At 37.2% G+C, this 11,121-nt stretch overlaps 1 long non-coding RNA gene across 1 annotated transcript; it reads right to left on the bottom strand.

Annotated features, from left to right (window-relative positions):
• Positions 1-2,866: 2,866 nt before the first annotated feature.
• Positions 2,867-5,615, bottom strand: LOC135642842 (uncharacterized). Its single transcript, XR_010498096.1, has 3 exons — positions 5,409-5,615; positions 4,514-5,026; positions 2,867-3,363 (listed from the first exon to the last, which is right to left on the bottom strand). It is a non-coding gene; the product is annotated as an uncharacterized LOC135642842 (long non-coding RNA).
• Between the last annotated feature and the right edge of the window lie 5,506 nt (positions 5,616-11,121).

Below are 11,121 nucleotides of genomic sequence, written 5' to 3'. Positions count from 1 at the left end.
GCCCGATCTAGTCGAAGCAGGGAAGATATGATCCCGAGGCGAAGGAGGTCGGTCTACCTTCAAATAAACAAATAAATTAATATATCATTAATTTAGGAATCCTACAAACACTTATGAGCTCCTCCGTTTTGGATTAAGCATGAGAAATATTATTATGATTTGATGAAATCGGAAGATAGTCTGAGATCAAAAGCTAACATGAGATGAACGACGTGTTCCAGCGAAGACGACGACCAAAATGTCAACGCCGTCACTGACATCGGTGGCTCTCGATGAATGAATTCGTCTGTTCCTGGAGATATCATCCGATGCTCATCATATCATTCATTTAGGAATCCAAAAAACACTTGTTAGCTCGTCCGTTTTTGGACAAAGCATGAGAAATATGATTCGATGAATCAGAAGAATATAGTCCGAGATCGAAAGTCCAGCTGAGGTGACCGACGTGTTCCACGCGAAGACGACGTCCAAGTCAAGAGACGCATTCACTGCCGAAAAAAAAGTCAACGCCGCCATTGACATCAGCGGCGTCGCAATAAATGAATTCGATAAACGTGCTTGCTTTGCTGCTTCCCTCTCCCGAGTCTATAAATACCTGTGATCTCTTCTCCTTCCCGGGCGCGAAGAGCTAGAGCGATGGACAGGGCCGAAGCGACCCTTGTTCCGGATGCTGTCGGTGCCCGGGCTTCGGCTCCCACTACCGCTGCGACGCCAGCGACTTCGACCTCCACAAGAACTGTGCTTGCATTACCGGCTGTCGCCGCAGTCGACGCCCCACCCGTTTGGCCAAAGATTCTGCGACGGTTGCCAGTTGCCGGTGCGAGGAATTCATTGCAGGTGCAGCCTGTGTGACTTTGATCTGCATCCTCAGTGCGTCCGTCGACCTGCGTTGACAACTGTAGAACGTCCGTTGACCAGCGTTGACAAAGAGATATTGTATTAGAATCTCAATCTATAGGTGCTTGATGGAAGATCAATGTAAGTTGTGGGCGGGCATGTGACAGTAAACTCAGTGGAACATTGATACAGATTAAATCAGAAATTTATTTGCCAAAATGTTGTCTCATCTCTCAGTCAAAGATCAATTCTGCTGTTAATTCGATTCTAATTCATTTTCTTATGAACATGAAATGTCTAAACAAATTCTCAATAATATCCAAAGAGTTTTTTTTAGAATAATAATTAAAATAATAAAATGATGGTTTGGGTATTCAGCATCACACTGTCAAAAATGTATTCATTTCATAGGACAAAATCCTTATTAATAATAATGATAAGATAACTCTTGAGATTTAAAATAAAACACTCGATCATTTGCTAATTGGAAGTTTTTATTTTCTCTTATTTGGCAACCTCAAATTAGGTATCAAAAAGTAGATGACTATAGGATCAAATATCTTTGCCTCTAAGAACTATGAATTGCTAATATATATCAATCCAAACACCTTAAATACCTACTTTTTGATATCTAACTTCTTTAAAAATCATTCTAGAATTCCTTAACACAATAAGATTGTTTTCATCCAATCCTTGTTAAAAAAAAAAAAATTCATATTACAAGCAACTCGATCGTTGGATTTTTATTTCAAATGACAAAGCTTGGTGATAAAAATTATCGATAAAGGGTAAGAAATGAATTAGATTGGTGATAAAAATTTCATTAAACAACTGGTTTTATCGATACGAGATTAAAGGCGCATAGGAATGAATTAGATGGGCAATAAAGTTGTACGAAAGAAAAAAATAAAAAATTTAGGTAATGGTACCTTTACCTTCAACTACTTCAATTCTATTTTTTAAAGTCGAGAGTTCGGTTCTACACTTATAATCGACTATCGTGTACTCTAAAAACACTTATCAATTATCGAAAAAAGAAGGAATTGAAGGAAGAGGAACATTGATGTGCGATTTAAATGTTTATCTAAAAATTAAAATATTTTTTTGAAATATGTTTTGAGATCATCTTCCTATTTCTTGAGATTTCTTCTTCTAATTCCCTACAACCATTCTCAGCTTCATTGCTACTTCGCTATGGCATCTAATTTATTTCTTTATAGAAACATTATTGAGGGGATGACTACTAATACTAATTTAAACTATTCATTACTGTCTCATAATTTTAACTATATAACTAATTATAATAAAAGCTTTTACATCTAATTTGAGATTTACAATATTTTAGACAGAAGAATGATAATTGCTTTTGGAGCTTGTTGTGGACGACTTCAACTAAAGACTTTCTTAAAACCTATTCTCTTGGAATCCAAAATATTCAAATACGCTCAAACTCAAAAAATATATACAAATTATATCGATAACGCAAACTTGACACTTATATCATTATTTCAATATCCATATCAAAGGAAAGTCAAAGTATTTAAATTTCTTCATGTTTGGAGAAATATAAATATCGAAGCACATCTCCTCGCAGCATACAATCCGAATATGCATATAGTTTTTTAATAAGTAATAGTTAATTTTCTATTAAAAAAAATGTCATGCATACAATTACCATATCGTCAATGCCAATTGACAGCAAGCCACACAAGTGATGACATGACTCGCAGGGGTGTTGACCACAGAAGCAAGACATGAATTACTGATTATGACTCTGCATAAAGTGTATGGTCGATTAGGAAAGATCGCTTTCAGCAAAAGTGTTGAAAGATGCCTTCAAAGCCTGCAAATGGTCTATAATTTATTTGTAAACATAAAGGGTACAAAGAAAAAACAATATTATGCACAGAGGATATATCTATTATTCTGAGAAGCTCCTTTAGAGTGATCTTGCCCATGTAGGAGCAATCTCCTGCTTGGAACTCTGCTTTGACCAAAGAGCTACTGTGCCATTCATTATTATTTCAGCTTAGATAGCAAAGTTGTTCATTGTAGAAATTGCAAGATAAGAACAATAGTCACAACTAATGTAAGTTTAAGCATCTCGTAGGGAGATGCCACAATAACATGTCTCTATAAACAAAGCATTGCCGAAAGTGACTAGTGCATGAGTTTGTCGAGCACAAAAATCAAACAATCAAGCCAATGTTGCTTTATAGTTTGTTCTCAATTCAAGCTGCAAATGGCGGCGATTCTCCAACAAAAGAAGTTCTTATAGACGATGCAAAAAATAATTTGTGGTGACAACAAATTCCTTCTCGTGGGATATGATTCATTTTTCTGGTTGGTTCGCCATGCATGAAAATGCCAATAGAGAAGCAACTCAAAAGAGTCTCTGGTTTGAGGACCTGAAGTCTTACGCTACAGAAGGGTATGCATATTGGACCTCTGAAACTTGAAGACTTCTGAGAAATTTCTTCTGAGAGAAAAGAATTAATCTGTTCCCTTCAAGTCATCATGCTTGGGCTGTATAAGATTCAAAACAGCATCAACGAAGTAAACGAGGAATAGGTTGTGATAGAGAAACTTCTTAAAGGGTTGAAATCTCAATTGCTGGGACAATGACCAAGAAACACACATGAAACTCAATTAACTAGGCAACACGAGTTTATGTTCAAGTATCTGGAAATTCCATCATAAACATTGTCAGTTTAATTTACCAAAGATCTTTAATAATTCTAAAACCTGAAAGTAATTAAAAAACTTTGTCAGACATTCTGCTTAGAATAGGGATCATTCCTTTAATCAGAGTGGGCAACAACTTTTCCCGAATTACTCAAAAACTTCTTTGGTCTTCATATGTGCCCTATAACACCTCCAACTCGGACTCCCTTCCCACTCAATTGGGTACTACAAAGAAAATCTACTTGTAATGCCCAAAACATACTAAGAAATTCTATTTTTTGTTATCTCATTTTTTTAGTAAAACCATTTCTCAATTTCGCCCTTTGTCAAGTGTATTGATTTCCCTAGATATTCTAATTTCCTAGTTATAAGGGTGCACATTGTGGGGCTTATATAATATACATTAGATCCTTCAAAACTAGTCTAAGCTTTTGGAGAAGTGGCTGTACATCCAACTACTTGTATTAGCATGGTATCAAAGCAAATCATGAGTTTGTATCCTAAATCACATTAACATGCTAAGTCCAACAATCTTTCATCTGGCATATACATGAAAGGGATGTTTAAGCTTATAAATAAGCTTGGAGCTTTCCCACTTGCTTAGATGTTTGGAAAAGTGGTCTCTCGGCTCAAAATACCAATATTGGTACCTATAGAAGAGTCTCGAAATATGGTATGCCTTGTACACCATAAAATTACTGAAAATATTCAGTATGTCGGTACCAACCAATATCATTGGTACATTGGTATACAAGTATTATATCATTATGGTGTGGTCGGTATGTTGCAAGTATTTGACTCCATACAGTAATTACCGAATCAATCATCTTAGAATTTTCATGAAAAGCATTTGAATGAAAAAATCATAGTAGCAAATACAGACCTTTCGAAACGAATGCACCAACTTATGAAATATATTACTTTTGACGACTCAAACATGGAAATCATGACAGGGGTTAGATGGCAAGGATAACACAAAACAAGAACTTACTTTGGGGAAGCAAATACTTTAGGCCGCTCGAGCTGAGTATCCCTGTCTATATCTGATCCAGTTCTCTCCATCTCGAAAACTGCTTCATCTGGCAAGCTAACATCTCTTACCTGAGGCAATAGCTACCGCACCCACCAGTTCCTCACCCCATGTCCTCAAATTTGTTGTCTTGCGATGAAATGCCTTGTAGCTGACTGCCTCTCATAAAACCATGAGCACCCGATGCCCCTCTCCACCGGAAGGGAAGGACACAGTCGCGCTCTCCGCCATCATCCCTGCCACCATTTGTCAGCCCTGAATTGCATCCCCAACGCCCCAGAGAAAGCCCAAGCTCCAGCTCCTCAAATTCTTCAACCTCATCATCATCCTGATGCCCGACCTCATCGTCCCCATCCCTTCTTTCATCATCATCAGCGACAGCCTTCATCCTCCCGTCCGCCATCCCGCAACGGCACGTAGGCCCTCAAGCAGTCGTGCCGAAGGAAAACCCGAACCCTAGTCAAAATCCAAAGACTACCACGAAAGAAAAACCATCAGACGCAAGAAGAGAAACCTAATTCCAGCCTTGGGACCAAGTACCAGAAAACCCTAACCCCACACTTGAATCCCAACGGATCGGAGCCCTGAAATCAAAACGCCCTCACCAAAAATAAAAAATAAAAAAGCACGAAAAATGGTCACACAAACAAAAAAGCGATATTTTTCCTCCCAAGAACCTTAGCGTCAATCAAAACGACGGAAACGCGCGATCTTTCTCGATCTCGAGCATTCAGATAACACTAAGAAAATCGTTTTAAAAACGCGATCTTTTAACTCCCAAGAACCTTTACTTAAATCAAAATGATCGGAAGACGAAATATTTCTCGCTTTCGCGCAAGAAAATTAGGGTTTCTACCTTGGAAAAATCAGAGGAAATCCGCAGCGGTTTGATACGAGCTCCTTGTGTCGTCGGGGCCGCTCGAGCGGAAGGAGAGTGGCTCGGAAATTACGATTACATATATTTAATACATATATATATATATATATATATAGATATATAGCTGCGAATTAGTTCTCTCTTCGGATTTCTCGCCGCTTCGCTTCCTTCGCTCTCGCGTCCTTTTTTATTTTTCTTTTCTTCTCTTTTTATTCCCTTTTAAGAAGCATATAATTCATTAACTGTGCCGATGTAGCGGAAGGGATCCAACATTTGGTGAGTGGACCGATCAAGTTTACCAAACAGGGAACCGCCCTCCCGATTGGGCGGAAGATGCAGGGGTCCACCATTCGGTTCCTGCTTCCCTGTCTCCCCCACCGTTCCCCGATTGGGTCTACTAAGCTGACACGGGGGGGGGGGAAGAGCAAGATAGAATTAGGAGTTGCCTGATGTAGTCGAAGCAGGGAAGATACGACTACCTTCGAATAAACAAATAAATAAATAAACTCACTTGAGCTAAACTATTGTTTAAAATAATTAAGCATAGCAAAATTGCCATTAAGTGTAATTAAAATGTACCCAAAAAAGGGGTAATGATGTTTAATTATTATGGCCCTAATCTCTCATGACAAGTAAATTACTTTGGTTTAACATCGTTTACTTGTATTCATGTCATGGGTAAATGAAAGAGGCAAATTTTGATTAAAAATTATAATATTAAGCAATTAAGGTTTTTACTGACTAAATTATATAACATCTTCAAAAAAACTTCATATATTTTTTTTAAAAAAAAATATTATTTACCTTTCTGGACGTAATAGAAAAAGTCATATAGATGTGTTTTATTTGTATTTCATATTCTTTTCTTCGAGCGAAAGTAATTCCTTTTTTCTTGTAGATTATTCGTTCAATATATTATTAATTTAGGAATGTGAATAATACTTCTGAGCTCGTTTGTTTTGGATAAAACATAATAAATATTATTATAATGATACTTATTTATTGTAATGAAAGATAGATAAGATGAGATGAACCACACGTTCTACACGACGACGACCGAGTCTACTCTTTTGTTGGTCTTTGATTCTAAGGTATACATGTTAACCAGTCAACATCATTATTGATGTTGATAGCCTCTCATATATCTATTTATTTCAATAAATAGATATTTTTTATTTATTTTAATAAATAGATATATTTTATTTATTTCAATAATTTGATGTCGGTAGGCTCATATAGATGTGTTTTATTTGTATATCATATTTTTTTCTTGAAGCAAAAAAGTCTCTCTTTTTTCCGTGTAGATTATTTATTTAATATATCATTAATTTAGGAATCCGAAAAACACTTCTAAGCTCATTCGTTTTGGATAAAACATAATAAATATTTTTATAATGATGCTTATTTATTGTAATGAAAGATAGATAAGATGAGATGAACCACACGTTCTACACGACGACGACCGAGTCTACTCCTGTGTCGTCTTAGATTCTAAGGTATACATGTTAACTAGTCAACATCATTATTTATGTTGATAACCTCTCATATATCTATTTATTTTAATAAATAAATATATTTTATTTATTTCAATAAATTGATGTCGATAGCCTCGTATAGATGTGTTTTATTTGTATATCATATTCTTTTCTTCAAGTAAATGTGGCTCCTTTTTCCGTGTAGATTATTTGTTTAATATATCGTTCATTTAGGATAAAACATAATAAATATTATTTTGATGTTGCTTATTTGTTGAAATGAAATATAGATAATTAAGATGACCGACGTGAGTCGTCTTATATTCTAAGGTATACATATTAACTAGTCAACATCATGATTGATGTTGGTAGTTTCTCGGACACCTCTCAATAAATAAATTTATTTATTTATAAAGATATTTATCACGATTCTCAATCTACAAAAACGCGTAGGCGACCTCGAGTCTACTCCTCAAGTCATCTTTGTCTATGAAATATATACAACCTAGTCAACACCATCATTAACATCGATGACCTCTCAATAATAAATGAATTGGTCAACGAATCCTCAAGTCTACTCCCCCAAAGTAAGTAATCTTTGCTTAAGAAATACAAACTATCTCTACTGCTTCCCTCTCCCAGGTCTATAAATACCTGTTATCTCTTCTCCTTCCCGGGCGTGAAGAGCAAGAGCGAAGGACAGGAAGATCTTCCACATCATGCAGCCGAACCACTCCTTGTTCCAGACGTGCAGCCCGACGGGCTTCACCTGCAGTCTCTGTCGATGCCCTGGCTTCGGCTCCCGCTACCGCAGCGTCGCCTGCGACTTCGAATGCCACGAGAGCTGTAAGACGTGCCCACAAGCCATCTCGTGCTCGCAGCACCCGCAGCACCAGCTCTCGCTGCAGTTGACGCCCCACAGGTATGACCCAAGAATCTGCGACGGTTGCCGGTCTCTGGTGCGAGGGATTCATTACAGGTGCAAACCGTGTGGCTTTGATCTGCATCCTCAGTGCGTCCAGCTGCCGCCCAACGGCGGCGGCGGCCGAAGAAGAAGAGCAGGACGTTACCTTCTCAAAATTGGAGTCACCGTGCTTGCTCATGCAGTAGGCGTGGACTTGACTCACTTTATCAACGGATCATAAGCTCTATCCATATATCCAATAATATCTATGGTTATATAGAAGGGTGAGCGATGATATAGAGATTGCTAATATCTCTATATCACCGTGATTGCTAATATCACCGTGCTTGCTAATATCTATGTACTTGCCGACTCGCACAGACGACCATAGAACGTCCGTTGACCTGCGTTGATATAGAGAGATTGTATTAGAATCTCAATCTACAGGTGCTTAATGGAAGATCTTTGTAAGTTGTGGGCATGTGTAAGTAAACTCAGTGGAAAATAGATACAGATTAAATCAGAAATTTATTTGTCAAAATGTTGTCTCATCTCAGAATCAAAGATCAAATTTTGGCTCTTCTAGTAAAAAAATTGATTCGTGTTTTCACCACCTTCGTTACCAAAGAGCTACTTGTGAGATGTGATTCATTTTTCTGGTTGGTTCGCCATGCATGGAAATGCCAATAGAGAAGCAACTCGAGAGAGTCTTTGGTTTGAGTACCTGAAGTCTTTCGCCATACAAGGGTATGTATGCATCTTGGGAGAGAAAAGAATTAATCTGTTCCCTTCAAGTCATCATGGTTGGGCCGTACAAGATTCAAAACAGCATCATGGACCATTCAAAACCTTTTAGAACACAAACTCGCTTAAATAGCAAACACAACAAAAAAAAGGTGGTTTCCACCATGAAGAATCCCATTTATTTCCAGGACTTTGCTACGACTAGAATCAAAATCACTTCAATCAGGAACTTTGAATAAGACCGACAATTTGTTAACACAAGCAGGTGTAAGATGATGCCAACAAATAAATATTGTGTTCAGCACAAGTAGCAAAGACCCAATTTTCTCTCTGTCGTTCATATACCATAAATCACTAAGACAAAAAGTCAGATGTGATTCAATAACTCTAGTAGTTATATGATGACTGGTAACACAAGCATGCTTGTGCCGCTACCAAAACCACTACAAGTGTTGCTATTTGAGCTGAGTCCAACTCGGTGGTCATCAGGGAATCAGAAACCACAGAGATTCCTTGTTTGGTTGGACAGAGGCCCAAACTCTAATTTATTACAGGGAATTAAGAATTACATTACTTATGGACAACAGTTAAAGGGCACAAAAGAAGAGTGGTTTGAGTCCAAGACACATCAAAATGGGTGTTTTCTGATGCAGTATCAACTACATGTTGGACTTCCAACATCAGCAAATTCACAGAATCAACATCATAAATGACACAATACCTGCATGCCCCCATGCAGTGGCAAGGGAATCCATGAATCAAATTGCAGTTGGAAGTGCATTAGAAAGTCAACCTTTTTCCCTTCTCTATATAGTTTTCATCGTTGATGCATCATCCCCCAACTCCTGGGTTTCACCCATGATCAGCAACCTTTTACTGCATTAATTTGACAATGCATGTAAGTCATCTTTGATAAATAAAATAAAAGAACAAGAACTTCAAGCAAATTTGGAGTTCAATAATGGATGGACTGCCAGTCAACAAATCGATGCATAATTTGTGGTAAAGTTACCTATATCTGCTTGAAATTATTTCACATTAATAATTGAGTTAAGTTTGCTCAAAGGTAACCATAGACCTGCAAAGACTCCACCTAAATGGCTGCAATGAGCCCATAAGTAGTGACCAAGAGCCACCCACAATATGGTTGCCAAAAGCTTGAATGCTTGATTTGTCATTCTTGGCCACCATGGTCGCCAACACTATGAGATGTATTGAAGATTGTAAATTGTGGTATGTGGATAAGTTGGAAAGAATTGCTAACAAGTGGGTGATGATGAGTCCAAATGACTATCCAATGGAACCATTTCTAAGTGGTTGGTACTTTCTTTCTTGAAAGAGATTTATGCATCAAAAGCATGTGGTACCTAATATTTTGGCACAAGTAAAATCACAGTTCCAAGGTTGTATATAGTGAAAGTACTTTTCAACTAGTGAAATGAATCCAACTAAATTTAGTGTATTGTTTGTCATTTAAAATGACAGTGATGTGTTTTTACATTGTAATAAACATTGTCATTCAATCTTGAATTAGCACTTGCCTTCAATCAAAGCAACTTAATGTAGCACATCATTACAGCAGACAGTGAGAAATTAATCATGAAGGTATTACAAAACAATGCCAATGAATCAGCTTAATGTCAAGATAAAATTCAAAAAATCCTGGATGAAAGCCAACAGAAAATAATTCAAAATATTCTAAGCAATCATCAAGCCAACATATCACATTTTCTCACAAAGAAAGAAAAAAAAAAGAACATAACTACATTCTCCGATGTTTTCATTTCGTGCAATACAGATTGGACAATTTCATCAGTACAAAGTGGATATTAAGTGATTTGACAATTTCATCAGTACAAAGTGGGCACGATTCGACATGCTACAACTTGGGTCTAAAACAATTTGGACTTGCAAGTGACATCTGTTGTGCCAAGATACTTGAATACGATTGGCAATGGATTTGGTGTCTCCAGCATCAGACAGGCTTATATGGTTCGAGGAAGTTATCCTAGAGGCGGCCAAGAAACTAGATTGAAAAATTCTTTGGGATCTAAGATGAGCTGAACAGAAGTAGCAGAAGATGTGATATCAGTACAGAACTTAGACAATGTACCCTATGGATTACTGCCATTGATAGTCACAACATTACACTGAACAACCTTTTATTTAAAAGTAAGTACATATTATCTCCTTTCCATGGTCTCCAATGCAGGACCCATGCCATCCTCCAACTGGATGATGGCTGCTACCATTTGTTGGTGATCAATATTACACAATGTACAGGATAGGATGCCAATTCTTGAGGACATAACCAATAATTACAGCTTCGTTTCTTCTTCCTGAGTCTTTCTCTAATATGTTGCTTAGAAAACCAAGCCAAATATTGCGGGACAAATGGTGGATAATATTAAGTCACGTATAAAATAGAACCACTGACAATGTCAGTCCCAAGCTCAAATAAAAAAGTTGATGAGTTTACGTTTAAGTTACTAAAAATAAAAATCAATGTAAAATTATAACATCTTATGAATATGAATCTTAACCAATTTCGATATAGAGCCGGGTCATC

Source organism: Musa acuminata, chromosome BXJ3-7 (assembly GCF_036884655.1).
Source record: "Musa acuminata AAA Group cultivar baxijiao chromosome BXJ3-7, Cavendish_Baxijiao_AAA, whole genome shotgun sequence".
Classification (NCBI taxonomy): Eukaryota; Viridiplantae; Streptophyta; class Magnoliopsida; order Zingiberales; family Musaceae; genus Musa; species Musa acuminata.
The sequence above is the reverse complement of the archived record's forward strand: the minus strand, read 5'-3'. Positions and strand labels throughout refer to the sequence as shown.